General features: G+C 44.4%; 1 protein-coding gene across 1 annotated transcript in view; it reads left to right on the top strand.

The window, feature by feature from the left end:
- The window catches only part of RANGAP1 (Ran GTPase activating protein 1), a 537,507-nt gene that overhangs the window by 137,280 nt on the left and 379,766 nt on the right, over positions 1-20,461 (top strand). The window lies entirely within an intron of this gene.

Consider the following 20,461-nt stretch of genomic DNA (forward strand, 5'->3'; position numbering starts at 1 on the left):
CGGAAATAATAACAACCGCAACGCCTCAACACCAAAACAGTGACTTCATAGAACTCCCCCCAGACCACATAACACCGGTCGGGGGACGTATATCACAGTTCCTACCTGTCTGGGAAAACATCACGTCAGACAAGTGGGTGAGACAAATTATCCAACATGGTTATTGCTTAGAACTCACAGCTACCCCACCAAACATCCCTCCCAAACAGCGTCCAATGAGTCAGGATCATCTGACATTGTTAAGAGAAGAAGTGCTAGCACTTCTACAAAAGCATGCAATAGAGAAGGTCCCAAAGGATCAACAAGGAACAGGAGTATACTCTCTATACTTCCTGATCCCCAAAAAGGACGGGTCCCTACGACCAATATTAGACCTCAGACCTCTCAATGCTTACATAAATTCGGAACACTTCCACATGGTCACGCTCCAACAAGTACTCCCTTTACTGAAGAAAGGGGACTTTCTTTCTACACTGGATCTAAAAGACGCTTACTTTCATATCCCAATTCACAAAGCCCACAGAAAATACCTAAGGTTTGTGTTAGAAGGACAACACTATCAGTTCAAAGTCCTTCCGTTCGGTGTCACAACAGCACCGAGAGTTTTCACAAAATGCCTAGCTGTGGTGGCAGCACACCTAAGAAGACAACAAATACAGGTCTTCCCATACTTGGACGATTGGCTAATAAAGGCCAAATCAAAGGAAGAATGTCTTCACAACACACAGAAGACAATTCAATTGCTGCACCACCTAGGGTTTACGGTGAACTACAAAAAATCGCACCTGCAACCAAACCAGATCCAGCAATACCTGGGGGCTACAGTAGACACAGAAAAGGCAATAGCATACCCCAACCCAATCAGAGTACAGACAATGGTCGGGTTAATACAAAGATTTCAACCACAACACTCACTACCAGCACGAGTGTTTATGCAACTATTAGGCATGATGTCCTCTTGCATACTGCTAATACCACATGCCAGACTACAAATGCGCCCACTACAAGAGTGTCTAGCGACACAGTGGAATCAGGCTCAAGGTCAGATTACAGATCTGGTGTTGGTAAACGACCGGACGTATCGCTCTCTGAAGTGGTGGAACACAGAAAACATTTCCAAGGGACGGTCGTTCCTAGAGCCAATTCCACAAGTAATAATAACAGCGGACGCATCGCTCTCCGGATGGGGAGCGCATATGGACAAATACACAGTACAGGGGAAGTGGAGTGCGCAGCAAAAGAAACTGCACATCAACTACCTAGAACTATTAGCAATATTTCTAGCACTAAAAGCTTTCCAAATGCAAATAACAAACAAGGCAGTCCTGATCAGAACAGACAACATGACTGCAATGTATTCTATTCAAAAACAGGGGGGACACACTCTCTCCAACTGTCCAAACTAGCACAGGACATATGGAGATGGGCCATTCCTCAAAAGATCTACCTGTTAGCGGAACACCTACCAGGAATTCAAAATCAAATAGCAGACATCCTAAGCAGACAGTCAGAACAAGTTCACGAATGGGAGCTGCACGACCAAATACTACAGCCATTCTTCCAAAAATGGGGGCAACCAGAGATAGATCTGTTTGCAAATCATCAGAACGCAAAATGCAAACAATTCGCATCCAGGTACCCACACCAAAGGTCCCAGGGCAATGCACTGTGGATAAATTGGTCCAACAAATTTGCTTACGCGTTCCCTCCTCTACCACTAATTCCATTACTGGTGAGGAAACTGCAGCAACACTCAATGACAATGATACTAGTGGCACCCACGTGGGCAAGACAGCCGTGGTTCACCACGCTGCTACAACTCTCACAAGTACCACATCAAAAGCTAAGGTTATTACCCATGCATCTTACACAGAACCATGGAGAAATAATGCACCCAGATCCCAAACAACTGAACCTAGCGATCTGGCTCCTGAGGTCATAGAGTTTGGGTATTTAGATTTACCACCAGAATGCATGGAAATCATTAAACAGGCAAGACGTCCTACCACCAGAGCATGCTACGCAGCAAAATGGAAGAGGTTTGCTATACACTGTAACAGTAAGCACATCAACCCTCTGGACGCATCCACTAAACAAATCATTTGCTATTTATTACACTTACAGCAATGTAACCTAGCATATACCTCTATCAGGGTTCATCTAGCAGCCATAGCGGCGTACCTACAAAACAGGCAACACCTGTCACTGTTTAAAGTACCAGCAATTAAAGCTTTCATGGAAGGACTCAAAAGAGTCATTCCACCAAGAAGACCACCTTCCCCAGTCTGGAATCTCAACATAGTGCTTACCAGACTAATGGGGCCACCCTTTGAACCTATGCATAGGTGTGAAATACAATTCCTCACATGGAAGGTGGCCTTCCTCATAGCTATCACGTCACTTAGAAGAGTAAGTGAACTGCAGGCTTTTACGATTCAAGAACCATTTATGCAGCTACACCAAAATAAAGTGGTTCTTAGAACAAACCCAAAATTCTTACCAAAGGTTATTTCAGCATTCCACATCAATCAGTCAGTGGAATTACCGGTTTTCTTTCCAAAACCACAAACAGTAGCGGAAAGAGCCCTACATACACTGGATGTTAGGAGGGCCATATTGTACTATATAGAAAGAACACAAACTTTCAGAAAGACAAAACAGCTATTTGTTGCGTTTTCTCCCACACATAAAGGCAATCCCATCTCCAAAGCGGGCATTGCCAGATGGATTGTAAAATGCATTCAAATATGCTACTTAAAGGCAAAGAGAACATTAACTGTTCCTCCTAGAGCTCACTCTACACGTAAACTAGGAGCATCTATGGCATTTCTGGGAAACATTCCACTAGATGACATATGCAAAGCGGCTACCTGGGTTACACCGCACACTTTCACAAAACACTATTGTGTAGATGTGCACACAACACAACAAGCTAGAGTGGGACAAGCAGTATTAAAAACATTGTTTCAGACAGTTGCAACAGACACGGGCGACCACCGCTAGGGAGAGAACTGCTGTATAGTCTATTCATAATGTACCATCTGCAGCCCATATGCCTCGAACGGAATATGCTACTTACCAGTATGCATCTGTTCTTGGCATAGAGGGCTGCAGAGTGGTACATGCCCTCCCAGCCTCCCCGGAAACCTGTGTCTGTTCCAACATCATCTTATTTAGATACACTTACATGGGCACTCTTATCTGTATTCTACTATACTACTCCATCTAACCCTACTATGGCAAAACAATCTAAGGATGGAGCCGATGCCCATGCGCACTACCAACTAAGGGAGGAGTCACCAAGATACAAAAGACTCTCCAAGAGAAAAACAAAGTGCAATCATCCGAGCCCAACACCAGATGGCGATCTATTCATAATGTACCACTCTGCAGCCCTCTATGCCAAGAACAGATGCATACTGGTAAGTAGCATATTCCAACTTTTGCGCACCATTGACTTTGCATTGGTGCATGTGTGTGCTTTAAGCGCTGCACCCGAATCCCGCGGGCTTTTCCCGACTTCAGCATTGCTAGTCCCGAGTGCTCCCAGCGATGCCCTAGGCCTAACCACTGTTCGATTGGTATCTCTTATACCACTTTTTTAATATATGGTTTGCGTGGCCCCTGGGCCTCATCCATAATTGTGCAACTTTTATATGTTTAACTGTGCTTTCGTTTAAACGCTTGTGCCTCTGCACTCATAAAGAGTACAGAGGATTATTCTAGTGATAAATACATATATTTTTATAATATATAACTTGTGTGGTGTCCTTTCATTTGATATTACAGGATTGTGATTGGTAAAACAGCTTGCTTAACACGACCTCTTGAGTTAAGCCTTTAAGGCTGCTTAGTCCATGCTACCCTTAGGATAGCTTGTCTATAAGGTTGACTTACAACCATCACCATAAGGGATTGTTTGGACTGATACAAGGTGCCCCCAGAATTGGAGACATCATATATCAGGCCAACTTCTCACAATAGTGAATCCAGAAAGTCTTCAAGCTGCAAAACTACACCGACAGGTAAGAAACTATTCTCTCTCTTTTTCTCTCTCTCTCTTTCTCTCGCTCTCGCTCTCTCTACCACATTCTGCTCTTTCACAAGGATATAAGCACACAAAGTAGTTAAGTACCATTAACTACTGTGGCACTGTGTGCTTTTTGAGTCCCAAAAACTATTTTTGCTTTTGCCAATGATTGTTATAATGGTGAGGGCCTGGTAGCTCTCACACCAATAAAGATTTACAAAAACCATGCCAAAACAAGTCACCCATTGACAAAACTAAAAAGCTGACCCCCAATTCCAGGCCTACTGGCTTTGCCAATGCTGGTTTCTTTTTGTTTCCCATATTCTTATTGAAATTGGTTACACTGATTTTCAATTATGAATGTTCGAGAAATACTAGAATGTATCAACACGTGTTACTAAATGATGCTGTAAACAAATTGGACCTGAAATTTTACAGTACTTAAGCAAGAAAAAAAAATTCATTTCTATTTTGACAGCAAAGAATCATGAATCTTGCTTTCAAGCTTCTGCACATATTTGCATCAAATCACAGCATTCTGGAAGCATTATACATAGACTCATATTGCTAAACTCTGAAAACGTGTGCACATTTTTATACCGGAACCACTCAGTAGTGCAGTCAGAGCTTACAACATTTACTTAGAGCGCTCACCCTCATAATAAAGGCTTTCAATTAATGAACCATAAATACAAATGGGCAAAAATATCACTTTAACGGCATACAGTTTCCCTTTCCTGATCCATAATGTGGTACTGCAAACTGGCAGCCAAAGGGTTTGAACTGTTGAGGGTTGGGCCTACTTGGTCCAAGGACAAAATACACATGAAAACTTGTCCTACAAGTACCGACTTGCACCCACCTGGGTGATCCACTGAAGAACTGCAAGTACCAGAGTCCCGAGGGGTGATCCGGAGGAGGGGCTAGCAGTGTGCGCTCCATTTATGACGAAACACATGAAAACTTGTCCTGGGTGTCTGGCTATAAGAAATCAGTCTATCCGTCTATCCTTCTATCCTTCTCTCCCCGTCTCTCCCAGTCTCTCCATCTAATGCCATTTTCTTTTTGTGAGTCAATCCAATATATATATATATATATATATATATATATATATATATATATATATATATATATATATATATATATATATATACTGTTTACCAGTCCATCTCCAAAAACGATTTAAGGAAGGCACTGACACAGTGAATTACTGCTCAAGAAAGGTGTTTATTCCATCAGGAAGCCTCCGCCTTGCTCACTCAATCTGCAAAAAGTGACGCTGTCATTTATATGCATTCAAACACATTACAACAACGCTATGGCGTGACTGGTTGTTCGTTGCCATAGTTACCATGAGTCATGACATTTACGGAGATGGACATAGAAGAGTTGAAAGTTAAATACAATCCTCTAAAGCACATCGTGTTAACCACTTTGAAGATGTGAATCAATGCTTACATGATCAAATGTAGTGATGCTTTTAAGTTATATAAACTATATAAACACCCTGTAAGGGAATTACACACAGAGTGGAAAGAGAGCCGATTTTGACAATTTAAATAATTGCAAAAACGGCATTGTCGTTCTAGTAAAAAAGTGATTAGTTCATCACCAAATTCAGAGTTATATTGCATTACAATGGTACACAGAATTACATTACCTTTAAATAATGAGTCAAAACGGTGCAGAGATAAAATGCATCTTAATTCTCTAGTCGGGTTCAAAAATGTTCCTAAGTAAAGACACGCTTTATGGTTTTCAGGTCCTTAAAACCCTAGTTCCGTAAACCAAGGAAAATACATAGCATTGATTTACAAGTAACATCTATTGCAATTAGTATTTTTAGTTCAATTGGAACTGGACTGAATTCCTTTGGTTAAGAGCGCCTGAAACGAGCCTCGTCTCCAAGTGGAGCAAGGTAGTTATCACATAAATTAAAACAGTGTTGGCTCGATTCTCAGGATGAACTCCGGTGAATGTCTACTGCATTAGTTAATTTTTGTTGTGTATCTCTTTGTATATGTATTTGTGCACTCGTGTATCTTAAATTGATAATGTGTTGCAAAAATTTGGCTTAACTAATAATCAAGCAAAAAACGAAAGTATTTACATTAGTGAAGTTGCAGATCTATTCATGGAGTGGATCTCGGATAGGGAAGAGGCTTACGCTGGACTACAGGTGTACTGTTAGCGCTTCGTCCGAGTTTAACCCATTAGGGATCTTGGAATCTAACAAGATAATGTACCTAGATTCCAGGCGTCTAAGGGCCAACCTGCGATTCCCCCCTCTGGGGTTCTTGGGGACACTGTCAATTACATAATAGGAGAGAGGTTTGATGTTCCCTTCATGTAGTGTGTTTATGTGCCTGGCCACTGGATATGTTTGGTCATCGTTGTTTATGGCACGCAAATGCTGTAGGATCCTGATGTGAGCCTGATGAATTGTGCTTCCTACGTAGCGCTTACCACAACTGCAAATAAGTACATAGACGGCGTACTCTGTCTTACAAGAGTAGCCGCCTCTGATGGTGTAGGGTTTGTTTCTGAAAGGTACTATTACCTCTTAAGTATTGACACCTTGTTTGCACGCTTTACATTTGGCGCATTTTCTAAAGCCTTTCTGGCTCGGTGGCCATGTGACAGGCTTAACAAAATGTCGGTGCATTGCAAACCAATTGGCTTCGCATCGACTTCGCCTTCCTGAATGTAATTGAAGGTGTGTTATCATTCAATTGTCCTATCACAGGGTCATTGTGTACTAGTGGCCAGTGTTTTTGCAAAATACTCCTAACATGGTTGTGATATGTGTTGTATCCCGTTATCATCCCAGGGATGTTGGAAGTGGACTTATATTGATTAACTTTATTTGCCTCTTTAGTTGCAAATAAAAGATCCTTTCTGTTCTTATTTTTACATTTCTGTTCTGCCTTAGCCAAAGTTTGTGGTCTATATCCTCTCTTTCCAAGTCTCTCAAAAAGATTGGCTTTCGCCTTATCTGCGTCTGCTTCTGTGCTGCAGTTGCGGGTCATGCGCAGACATTCTGCGTAAGGAATGGATTCCTTAAGTCTGACCGGGTGAAAACTTTGTGCATGAAGCACTGCATTTCCCGCCGTGGGTTTTCTGTAAGTTCTGGTTTGTATCTTGTTCTGTTCTACATACAGTTCTAAGTCTAGGAATTGGATCGTATCTTTACTTGTAGAGCATGTAAACCTCAAATTTAGAGCGTTGTCATTTAACTCTGTGGCGGAAGCTTCAGCACTACCTACTGACCCTTTCCATAGGATGAAAATATCTATGTAGCGCTTGTAGAATATTACGTGTTCTGACATGTTTGTTGCCTGTGAGGTTGCTAGTACTTGCTCCTCCCACCAGCCCATATGCAAATTATCATAACTCGAGGAGAAGCAAGTACCCATAGCTGAACCTTGTAGCTGTTTGTAGTGCAGTTTTTTCAAATAAGAACGTGTTGTTGTTTAAACACCACTCCACCATTTGTAATATCATCAGAGACTGTTGGTACAGTGATATTGGTCTTTTGTTCAGGTAATGTTGTAAGTGTATAATGACTGGACATCCAAGGTCATAAATACATATTCCTCATTCCAATCAAAATCATACAGTGTGTGTATATATATATATATATATATATATAATATCTCTATCTCTATGTTGCACCTGAGACTGGGACCGACCCGTTCTAAAATGTAACATCCCTGTTGACTAGTGGATCCCTGCTCAAGGATATGCAATCTGTGAGTAAGGATCAGTTTGAAAAAGGCATCTCTGAAAAGGTTAAAAACTAATCAAGCAGCCAGGAGGGGACAAACACACTGGACCTTCAGGGAGCTGGCTTTCCTGCACCTGCATGCGTTGCCTGGTGGGATCCGTGACATTGTGCGCTTACTTCACTGATGTGCCCGGGCTGCAGTGGAAGCGATGACGCGTCAGCTTCTACAGAAGCCACCTTTCAGGGAAGCAGAGCTTATCCTCCCCCTTCAGAAGACGACCCGTTGGCAGCAATGGAAAAACCTAGCGCTGTTACTGGATAAGTTGCCTGATGAAGATGGGATTAATGGTGAGACTGTATTGAACAACAGGGACGAATGGGCCACAGTTAAGGTAACAACAACAGCAGGACCTATCTAACAAGTAAAGTCAACTCCAAAGAGGGAATCAGTCTTCCAAGTTTGATGTAGAAGGAGGCAGAGTCTGACTTTTTAAAGAGGCCTTGCCTTTTTATTCAAATGCCAATGGGAGGCAGGGTAAAAATACTTTCTGGATTGCTGGCAGAAGATAAAAGGAAAATGGGTACTAGACCTTGTAAAGCACTGTTGTAAACTATTTTTTCTGTAGTAACCACTGTCCTGTCCACAAAAGATAGAAAAACACGAGCACTTGAAAGAATTAGAAGAGGAGCTACTAAAATGTTAAAGAAAGGAGCCATAGAGGAGGTTCTAGTAAAGGGCAGGAGTATAGGGTTCTACTCAAGATTTTCTCATGTAAAGAAATCAGGAGAGTAGCGACCACTGTTATGATATATTGAATCTCAACAAATGTCCTAAAAAATCAAAGTTGTTGCATGATCAGATTGCAGAAATGTTTGACATTCCTAAAGAAAGACAAAACCATAACATCTACAGAACTAAACAGCGCCTGCTTCAACATCCCAATTCAAGCGAATTTCAGAGGATACTTTTGGTTCATGATCGCTGGTCGCCATTAACAGTTCAAGGCACTTCTATTTAGGCTGAAGTAAGCGCCTCATCGCTTTACAAAATGCATGGCTCCAGTCGCAGCATTTGTAAGAAATGGAGGTTGTATGGTTTACCCATTTGTGGGGCTGATAAGAGCATAAAATCTGTAAGTATCTAAGTATATGATACAATTGATGAAGAAAGTGTTATTGAACTTGGAGCTTGCCATCAGCAAGAAAAAAATCAAACATTTTTCCAAGCAAATATTTAATATTTCTTGGAGCAAGCATTTACACACCTTTGGGAGCAGTCTTTCTATCACAGTATAGAGGCTATGCTAGGAACAATGTCATTATGCATCCAGCTGATTCCTCGTTGTATGTAAATCATACAGGAACAATTAAATGAGTAGCGGTAACGATCTGCGGAGATTGAGATGATATAATTCAAATAACTCCACAAATGAAGAAACCACTTCTGTGGTGGATCTTAAAAGAGTACATTTTTATTGTTCAAATCGGTTTTAAATATTATTTTAGAACATATGATACAAACATACTTATTGTAGTACTCCCTCTTCGGTGTGCATTAAGGCAAGGAGAAAACAAGTACAAACTATACAATGCCCCTTTCTATTCTCACTCTTCTCCCTCCCACGTACTCATTCCAACAATAAACACCTAAGCGCCAGTCTACCCTTCTGCAGCTAGCTCATCATTATATGCACTCTAGTCTCGTCCCCTAGCTCCGTCAATCTCAAGCAAGCGCAAAATACTTAGTACAAGTCAATTCTTAGAATTCTGTAGAGAGCAGGGAGATTAACGGCAGCCACAAGTCAGGGTAGGCAGTTAGCTTATGTGTTAAGGCAAGGGTTTTTCCACTGATGCTGCTGGTCTTCCGACTTTATAGTGCGCTGGATCCTGCTGTTTAGATATGTGCTCTGACCCCCAGGTACATGTACGATTGACAACCCCCAGGTACATGTACGATTGACTCATTTAACTTATTTAGAAGTCCCTAGAATATGTTTTAAGAGGTACATGGGGCTTGTAAGTTAAATGTCACTAGTGGACTGCAGCACTTAATTGTGCCACCACTGATGTGACGAGATGCAAACGTTATTTTAGTCTTTCCAATGCAGCCTCGTCAGGCCGCTTTAAAACTGCCAACTCGACATGGAAAAATAAACCTTCCTTTTTATCATTAGTAAGCCACCCTAGGGAAGGCCTTGTTAGTCCACCAGGTAGAGTGCTTAATATTAAAAAGAAGGGTGTGTTTCACATACCCTGACAGTGGAAACACAAAATTGCAGTTTTCACTGTAACAAGAGTGGTGGTCCCATTTCCTGACATTGGTTTAGTAGCCACTGTGCTAAGTGCAAACTTCCTTTTGGGGCCACCAAAGAGAATACTCCTAGGTATTAGATTAAATGTCAAATTAAATCAGACTCATACCGGAGATCACATTTAAGATAACTTTTAATAGAAATGTGACTTTAAAAATTAATCGCTTTGTTGCCCAAACCTGTGGTAGTCTTTCCTGACTGTAGTAGTAGTCACCAGAGTCCTGCGAGGAAGAATGAAACACTCCCAAGAACAGGGAATAAAGAGAATTACAAATGGCAGGAAGTTTGCTCTACTGGGCGGTGGTCACAGATAGCCCGTTTCAAAGAGGTTACTGGCTCCGAGAAGCAAATGGCGATTACACCTTCGCCTGCCCGCTCCTTTCTGTATTCATACAGGCGGACGTCTCCTTAAAGGGGGGAAAACCTGTTGCAGAACTGGTTTTCCAGTGTTGTCTCATGCTGGGTATACCCTAAAGTGGGCCCTGGGCTCCGCACAGGAAGAAGGCTTGCGCTATCTTGATTTAGGGTAGAGCAAAGATAAACTAGCATCAATATTCATATTTTTGAGAACTTGAAATACCCAGACATTGTACTGTGCAAGAGTTGTTAAAGAATACATGAAAAAACTGTTCAGATATTAAATTCCATCTTGTACGCTCTACAACTTATTTCCACCCCTGAAAAAAATTGGCTCTGGAATGGGAGTTAAGTTCAGTACTGAAGGCTTTAATGCAGCCACCGTCTGAGCCTATTCACAAGACATTGATGAAACGTTTGTCCTGGAAGACATCATTCCTTCTAGGCATCACACCATCAAGAAGGATATGCAAGCTTCAGCCACTTTAACGTCAAAAGAACGTATTTTTTTGGGGGGGGGGGGAACCTTTATTGTAACATTCAATAAAAATACAAGCATGGGCCTACAACCGCAGGGGCCGGCCGCTAAACAAAATTAAGACCCACAATATCACGGTACGACACAGCTTATCAGCAGACAACCCTGAGGTCCGGCAGCGATTCAGGATAGAACTTGTATTAGAACGCACAACTATGTCACAGGATGAGACAGAGGTTTCATTTTATGTTATCTAAATAAACAGATCAGGTGCCATACAATCAAACCGAAGAATACGGAGGACAGGCCAAGAGACAGGATATGCACGTAGGAACAGCTATAATTGGAACGCTGGGTCCAAATCATACGAATCGATGTAAACAACAATACAATATACATTCTACGTTAAGCGCCAGTTCTCAGGGCCTGCCCACCCGGGAATCAGGATAATGTAAGAAGCATGAGCACTAAATACAAGTACACGATAAAAATCAGAATGATTCGCAAGCTATACTGATCCTAAAGGAAAGAAAAAGGAAGGAAGAAAAAGGCCATAGAAAGAAATAAAGGCAAAATAAAAAAAAACTCCAACCCCCCCTTCATGCCCCCCCCCACCCTGCACCCCTGCAGATGGCTACAGCCTAACCCCACTAGCAGCGTGCCTGTCGCCCCAAATAACTAACACCCTAAGTAGGAAAAAGAATGGAGGGCATATCCGTATGGGCTCCCAGCCCCTTTAGTTCCCCCGCCAGAAACAAACACCCCCCATCGCAAAAAGACCAATATATGACAACCCTTATTGAAGAAATTATGAAGCACCGTGATACACCGCCTAGCCTCGTAAGTAAAACAGTTGCAGGTCGAACACCCATCAAAGCCACTCCAAACCGTCCCGATCTAATTGATCTTAACCTTGACCCTTCCGAACCAGCACACGAACCCCCCTAGCAAGACCCAAATGCACACAAAGGAGTCATAGAGGAGAAGGAAGTAATTAAGAATCAATCCGTTACAACTCGTAGACAGTGGGTCCACGAGAACTTCAGACTCAGAAAAACTCTCTCCCCTAGATGGACAGTCCCAATGTATCGTGCCCCGGAGTCGTAAAGTCACCAAGAAGGGAGAAGACGACCACAAGATGAAAGAAAAGTCAACAACAAAAGTCTCCGGGAGGGGAACGCCTTTCGATACCTCCAAAGTCAATAGTGATGGAAGGTTCGGTGGTAAACTCACGACCTCGGGAACACCGTCCTCCAGAGCACCATCCGATAGTTTCAATACCTGCTTCCTCACGGGGTCCTCGCACGGAGTCAAAATGGCCGCGGCTTGAATGGCTGCAGATTGCTGTTCCAACAGTGAGGCAGGGTCCGGTTCCACAAGCAGCATCTCAGATAGGCTTGTATCCAATTTGTTCAATAAGACATTCACATGTGAATGAAACCCCCAAATCTCTGCCAATATTGACCTCAGCGATGGCTCAAGCACCGTTCGATCCATAGTCTCCCGCCCGACACCAATCACAATCACCTCCCCCGGTGAATCTGGCAACTCCGGGGTGGACAAACATATCATGAACGGGCAGATGCGGAGGGTGACCAGTCTTTATCTGCGGCCGCGGTCACCCAGCTTAACGCCGCAGGCTGGGACCCCGACCCACCGAACCCCGGCGGGGACCAATACCGGGTCTGCCCGACGGGACCCCCACCCACAGTCAACAGCAAGCAGTGTCACTTCTCCATCAATGCTGAGCAATGGAATTGATCGCCGCCAAATTCGGGCATAAAAGAAACCTTCACTCCGATTGACCGGACCCTGCCTGGGTCTCTCTGCCGATGTTGTTGCACTGCAGCCCGGCTGTGCAAGTACTCGAGGCCCCGGCTTCCCCGCTGGAGTAGGCCACAATCTTCAACTCGATGCAACTTTGTCAAACCAGCCGATAAAAGTTTCCGGATTTCACCATCGGAGTGCGGAACAGTTCATTCACACAGAGGCTAGGCGTAAAATCAGGATAATGTACAGGATCTTGTGGCGGGATACGGAGGTCGGCGGAGCCGGGAGCCTAAGCAGCCATCTTGTTTGCCAGCGTAGCTCCTCTTAAAAAAAAAAAAACGATTTTTCATGGAATGTCGTTATTTTGGTTACCAACCCAGAATTAATTTACAAAGTTTCATCTGCTTTTCCCATGAAGCAAAATATTACGTGACCAACTTTCTTTCCAAATCCAATCACAGTGGCTGAAAATCCAAGCAATAGTTAGATGTAAGGAGATATTTTAAATTTCCTTGAACTGGAACAAATAATTTCTGAAATGTAGATCCACTGTTTGTGGCTTTTGGTCTAGTGAGTAAAGGTAAAAAATGTACAAAAGCCAGGACATCCGATGGACCTTCTTCTCTTCACTGAAGGACCTGGACTATGCAGATGATCGAGCCTTGCTCTCTCGCACACATCAGCATATGTAGGAGAAGGCATCTCACCCTAACATCTATTCACAGCAACTGGGCCTGAAGGTCAACACGAAGAAAGCAGAAGTCATTCCTCCCAACATCCCAAAACTTCACAAGTAAAGGTGGATGGAGCAGACCTAGCCATGACTGAAGAGGTCACCTACAAAGGCAGTACTATCGGACATGATGGAATGGCAGATGGTGATATCAAGAGTAGACTGAAAAAGGCCAGGAATTGCTTCAAGGTGCTAACCAGTGTGTGGAGATCATCTCCGTACAGCACTAACACCAAGCTGCTGCTTTACCAAAGTAGTGTTCTGTCCGCCCTCTTGTATGGATCAGAGTGGTGGTGGATGTCGAAAAGTGACATTGCCAAACTGTCAGCCTTTAACACCAGTAACATGAGAAGAATCTTCTGCACATTTTCTAACAGTGAAAAATCTCTTTCCAGGAACTACTTGTGAGAAGTTGGCCTGATATGCAGTGCTCACTATTCTAGTGATCACTATGCATCAGTCCAAACGACCCTTATGGTGATTGGTTGTAAGTCAACCTTAGACCAGCTATCCTAGTAGCGTGGATACGAGCAGTCTTCGGGCTAAACTCTAGAGGGCGTGTTAAGCCAGCTGTTATACCATCACATACCCCTTGAACACCAAGTGAAAGGACACCACACAAGTGTTATGAAAATAAACTGTGTATTTATTAGAATCACAACAGCCCTGTACTCTTTATGAGGCCAGGGCACTAAGCACACAACGAAACTCCTAGGAAAATACTTCAAGTGCACAATTAGTACAAGTGCCCGAGGGCACGGAAAGTTTCGTGGTTTCGGGCGGACCCGATAAGGCAAGTCGGAAGCGATAGGGACTCGGGACCCTTAAATAAGGAGGCTATGCGGGCACCGAAATGCCGAAGTTACCTAGCCCAAGGGCTGCGGCTGCACAAGTCTTTACAGACGTCGGGAGTCCTCGCTGACGAGCCTGGAGCCGGGAGGAAGGAGTTGCTGGCCGGCGACCAGTGGAGATAGTTCGTAGAGATCCAAGCCTGGATCAGAGATGGATGACACCTGAAAGCAGAGGGGACCAAGTTCGTAACTACTAGCCAGTAGTCAGAGGGTACCAGGAGGGCACCGGATGATCGTCACCTCGACTAGGTGAGTGGGCGACACTAGGCTCTGCAGTCTCACGGACCAGGAGGCGTTGTCGGCGACCAGGATGGAGGTGCGAGCTATGTATATGTATGTATAGGCATTTATATAGCGCACTACTTACCCGTAGGGTCCCAAGGCGCTTCGACCGCTGCAAAACCCTTCCTGGCTTCCCTGAGAGATGGTCCCTTAATGGGTATCTCCAGGGTGAGACCAGGCATCCCCGGCGGTCTGGTGGGGCCGTTAGTGAAGATGAGGCAAGCTAATGCCCAGAGTTGCCGAGTGTGATCGCTGATCAGAGTGGGCACCGAGGCGAGAGAATTATCGAGTCCGCTGACCCTGGTCCAGAAACCTGCCGCGCCGGGAATCGAACCCTGGTCCCGGGCCGTCCTCTGCTCTCGGGTCTGCCGCCTCTAACCAGTGAGCCACACTACTTCACTAGCTGTCCCACGAAGGTTGATGCTGTCGGCGTCGCTGGGCCCAGGATTGGGGCAACAAGCCTTGGCAAATTCAGGGCCACGTGGTGGGCCTAAAATGGCGTCGTGAGTGGACCAGGAGGGTCCGGGGTGCTCCTCTCTCAGAAGGGAGCAAAGGCCAGTCTGGAGCAACCAGACCAGCAGCGTTGGTTGTCGGGTGTCGTCAAGAAGGTCACCAGCCTGCGGCTAGCAACCAGACAACGGGTTGAGCGGCAAGAGCAGAAGGGCCCCACGCAGATCGTGGAGATGCTGGGGGGCTGCACTTCGGTGCTGGAGCTGCTCAGGGTCGGGGCTTCTCGGACCCCAAAGCACTCACCAGAGGATCCCTCGACGGTCGTGCTGGGTTAAGAAATCGTGCAGGTTCTGAAGATGGCCGGTCCCTCGAGGTCTCGTCGCACCCACAGATCTCAGCTGAGCTGACGATGTGGGTAGAGGTAAGAGGTGCCAGGGAAGCCGGTTCTCGTCGAGCTGGGCAGTCGGATTCCTGAGGAAGGACTGGCAGCAAACCGCAGAGTTCTTAGATGGTGCCTGCAGATGCAGGGTGACTACTCCTTAGCCAAAAGGGAGAAATCTTGAGAAGAAGTTGAGAGTTCCTTTCGTAGAAAGTATTCTTGATTCAAAGATGATCTAATTTGGAAGGGTCCCCGCTCCTGCCTTTATCCTAAAGAAAGGGGTGGGTACGTGACTAGGTCCTGCCCTAAGGGTGGGACCAGAAAGGGGGGTGGTTACACCCCTCTCCCATACCGGACTTTCCCCAGGTCAGGGGCTGGGGCGCCCCTGGAACTGGTTCTAGCCGGCAGATGCGTAGTGAGCACCGGGGTGCCACTCCGCAGTCACCTTCCTGTAAAGCCCTGCCTACCCAGGATACACAAAACCCTGTCTGGGATGGTGCGAGCACCGCCCCGGACAGGAAACCCTTTGTCCAAGCTCTCCTCGCTGGAAGGACTCCCAGCAGCAGGAGGTCAGACTCGTGTCTGTGGTGGCAGCATCCATTTTGTGGAGCTGAGGCTTCAGTTAACTTTAACCGGGGTTCACAGTTACGTACATGTCGTGTCCCTCTAGAAGGGTGGAATGCTAACCCCATCGCCAGCATTGGTGAGGGGTCAGTATCCCGATTTGTATGACACCTTACTCGACATGTCTTGGTAACGCGATACCGAAGTTATCGATATAGTACGCGTTATCATGGAACAGCCATTGGGTCTTGGTTCCGCAAGCTGCAACCGGGCTCGGCTCGTGCCAGAGCCCAATTCACACGATTCCAAGCACTCTGCCTTCAGGATTGTCAAGGCCTGCCATAGGAGTGACTGATAGGAATTCGGGGGTCCATTTTAGGGTTAGATATAGGTATACTATATCTCAAGCAAAGGGCGAGTACGCCACCTTGCCCCAGCTGTCGTGCAGCCAGTTGTGTCAGATTTAGATGGCCAGCCAGGGGTGGCATAATACATGCTTCAGCACCTGGTAGGCCCTGGGTACACTGATGCCTTGAGTTACAGGGTCTGACAAGGTGGCCCAGTACCAATTGGAAATGTACCTAAGGTACATGGAATCCATTTTAGAGAGAGAGCAGTAGGCCTGGGGTCCTGATTGGCAGGGCCCCAGGTCAACTAAGTCGGAAAACCAGCAAAACACCAGGCAAAAAGTCGGGGGTAACCATAGTCAGGTATCTACCTTCCTACACTACTCACCAGATGCAAGCAAGAGAGCATGGATACCATTGTTTTATGAACAAGATGGAGATGGCTAGGGCACAACATCAGAAGGGAACAAGACTGTCAAAAGAACAGCTCTCCTTTGGACCCCAAATGGCAAACGGAAGTGAGACAGGCCATCTTCAGGTGAACAGTCGTAACAGAAATAAAGGCCCTGAACCGCATCTGGAGCATCATAACAAAATTTGCTCAGGGCAAACAGAATTGATGGTTCTTCGTTGCTGCCATGAGTGCCAGCCAGCATAACAGGCAGTAGAACTAATTACAAATCAGAACTTGTCAAGATGGTTTACTGATTACATCACAACAGCTCATTTCTCACTGAAAAAACTTTTGACAAGGATGGTCCGTGCGTATTCTGCAAGGACTATGGCGACAACCACTGACGTCTTTGCAGGGATTTCGCTTAGACATTTGTAAAGCAGTAACGGGTAGCACAACGTAAGCTTTTGCTAATTACTACTGTATTGATGTGCCTTGAAGCACAAAAACAGCAGTGAGACAAGCTATGCTCTGAAACTTTTGACACAAGGTAAACTTCATTCCTACCTTCCTCTTTTACTTATACTACTACTATTGTAATCTTAATTCAAGCATGTCAATCAAATGAAAGATAACCTTCCAGAGAACGAAAAAAGTTGGTTTTAACATCGGTTCTCCAACATTGGCATCTTAACTGAATTCACATGCGACCACCCTACTAGTCCCCCCTCTCCCATTGTTGGGTTATTTTCACTAATATCAACATTTAATGTTGCCGTTAGAAAAATCTGACAGATGGAAGTCTCTGGCAGGGAGCAGCTGAGGGTGCAAGCTTATGGCTGGAGTTAAAATCATTTGTGTAATGATTATTAGGATGTAAATGTTAAGCTGATGTCTGTGTTGTTGAGTGTAGATGTACACTGCTCTATCAACAGTTAGTCGGGGTTCCCAGTCTGACGACCGGGAATAATTAAAGCATGTGTATCATTGAAAAGTATCAGAAGTGTACAGACCCTGTAGCAAGTAACTTTTTTTCCTTATAATAACTTCACTTCCTTGGCATTAGATTATTAATAACATCCCAAGCAAGTTGGTGTGCTAAGTACAAGATGTCTGAGACATTACTGAAGAATGTATTTACCTTTTTCTTTCCTAGAAGGTACATTGGACACTAAAGTACACTATATACAAAGGCCAAACCACATTTCTGTATAAGTGTCTTCTGGAGAGCAGTTGCTAGTAGATCGTGTGTCTGGATTTCAGCACATTCTCAAAAGTTGGAGGCTCTTCTGTCTAAGCTTCATCAGGCTCTGAAGCTGGCTCACAACAGAAAGTCAAGTAGTCTCGCTGTTAAAATTCCACCTCTATTTGCCATATCAGCAACTGACCTAGTCAACGGCTCAAATCTGCAGCCTATTGTCTTTAACATGGAACGAGAGACCCTCCTGAAGAATAACTCGTCCCACAATGTCCGTTCCAAAGAATTTGTTCAATGGCTATTTAGCCATGGGTCAATTCTGCCCTCAAGAATCAAAGTAATAATTGTTGCATCTTTGTCAACCCACTTGTGGCAATATCAGTTGGTGTTTCTATGTGTCAGGCCCGCTTACAGTGCGATACACATCCATAAGCGGTGAGAATCCTCCTGAAGTTAAAACCTGTACAGCAGTTTAACAAGTTGATGCTGCATTATTTGCAAAGGCACCTCACTGGTGATAGCTGAACATCTGACTTTTCAAAAGTGATTACTGCAAGCTATGTCAGTGTGACAAATGCTTCGGATACAACCATCATTATGGAGCAATTGTTGCTGGATGCATTAATCTCCATCCACAACTATACATTTCTTGCTCATTATGCGAGCCACACCTAATTTCTCTTAAAGACCAAGTGCCAATAACCTTGTGTTTCTGATCTTTGAATTTTTTAACGTATACTCTGATTTTATTTGTCCTGTGTAACAACTGGGTTTTCACCAGATTTTGATTTTTTTTTTTTATTGATCCTCAAAACTCTCAGACATTTTGTAAGGTAACCTTCTTTCCCTGCCAGAATTTACATTTCATTTGATGTCCATCCCAAGGACACCTCCATTTATATTTTCTTTAACCTGGTCACAGAAGGGGCTTCGCATTTTTTTGCAGACAGGACCCCTCTGTAGATTAAGGTTGTGCATCAGTTGCTAGTATTTGCTGGACAAAACACCCTCAGATAAATGCACTTCTTTGGTTAACTAGCGGCTTAATGTATGTCCTCCAACTGCTCACCACACACACAATAATCCTATTTGTGAAAATTAACTGCAAACCCAGCCAAGTTCTGATTTACGCACAAGGATGATTGTCAGGACCTAGTTTTCACACAATTCTTCTAAGCTGGATTGTTTTCCCTGTAACTGGGTAAGTGCTTCCCGACAATGAGGGAATGTTTGAACACATTTGTGATCCTATAGAAGAGAAGTACTGAAGACTCATTGATCCAAGTAATCGTGGGGGGTTATGGAGGTCCATGGAGGCCATAGGAGTGGATCGTAGCCTGGTTGAGTTCCTGAGGGACCTACACAGGGATACTAAGGCCAATGTCAGATATTCCAGGGATCTGAAGGTGTCGGGGAATTTTTACATCGAGAGGGGTGTCAGGCAGGGGTGCATACTGGCCCCCTTCCTATTCAACCTATACATTAATGACCTAGAAGGTTACCTGTTAGAAACAAAGGCCGATTATCCGTATGTGGGCAGGAGAGGACTGCTCGTCCTGCTTTATGCGAATGACGCAGTCCTCCTGGCACGAACTCCAAAGGGGATACAAACTCGACTTGATTCTTTTCACAGTTTTATGGACAAACGAGATTTGTCCATAAATAAAACAAAATCATATGTGATGCAGGTGGGGTTGCGCCCTAGAATTCCATACAATTTTACGGTTAATGGTGTGAGGGTCCCAAAATGCACAACGTTCTCTTACCTAGGTGTCCTGATGGACCATGGGCTTAACTGGGCTGCACTTTTACAGAAAAAAAGGGGTGAGGTCAAGAGGGAATTTGCGGCCCTTCTTGGCTTTGCATCTAAAATGGGCAATCGTCCAGTGGCAGCAATGCTAAAAATCTACCAGGCCAACTGTATAGCCATAGCTAGCTATGGAAGCGACCTATGGGGATATTGTGACCTAGAGGGCCTACAGGTGACAGAGAACAACTTTCTATAGCGGCTATTGAGTGTACCAAAGGGGACCGCAAATCTGTCTGTCCATGAGGAAATGGGCATGCCATTTATATGTGACACTTTAGCCCTACGTCCCCTTACCTTTTGGCTGCATTGTTGGCTTAATAAGCATGTTGGTCTCACCCACAGTATTTTAAGAGAAGCCCTGAGCCTAGATCACACAATGAACATTCCCTGGTTTAAGTATTTAAAAACTTGTTTTACGATGTTGGGGCGACCTGATTTGTTTTTAAAGCCCGACGGTATAACAAGAATGGACATTAGGCACATAAAGCACTCCTTCTTACAAAGAAAACAAATGGAAAGAGAGGAGAGAGAATTGTTGAAACCCAGTGTGAGGACACATTTGCTGCTTAAAACTTCCTTGGATATGGAGCCGTACGTGTTTTGGCCGTTTCCAGCATACAAGCGATTTCTTTTAATCAGGTTTAGGTTTAACCTTTTTTCATTTTTTATTAGCAGTTCTAAGGGGTAGTCATAGGGGAACGGTGTTAGCAGCCTGTGGCTGCGACAATAAGTTTTCACAGGATTTGCTTCACTTTGTTTGCTTTTGTAAATATTATAAA

This window comes from Lissotriton vulgaris, chromosome 1_1 (genome assembly GCF_964263255.1).
Source record: "Lissotriton vulgaris chromosome 1_1, aLisVul1.2, whole genome shotgun sequence".
Classification (NCBI taxonomy): Eukaryota; Metazoa; Chordata; class Amphibia; order Caudata; family Salamandridae; genus Lissotriton; species Lissotriton vulgaris.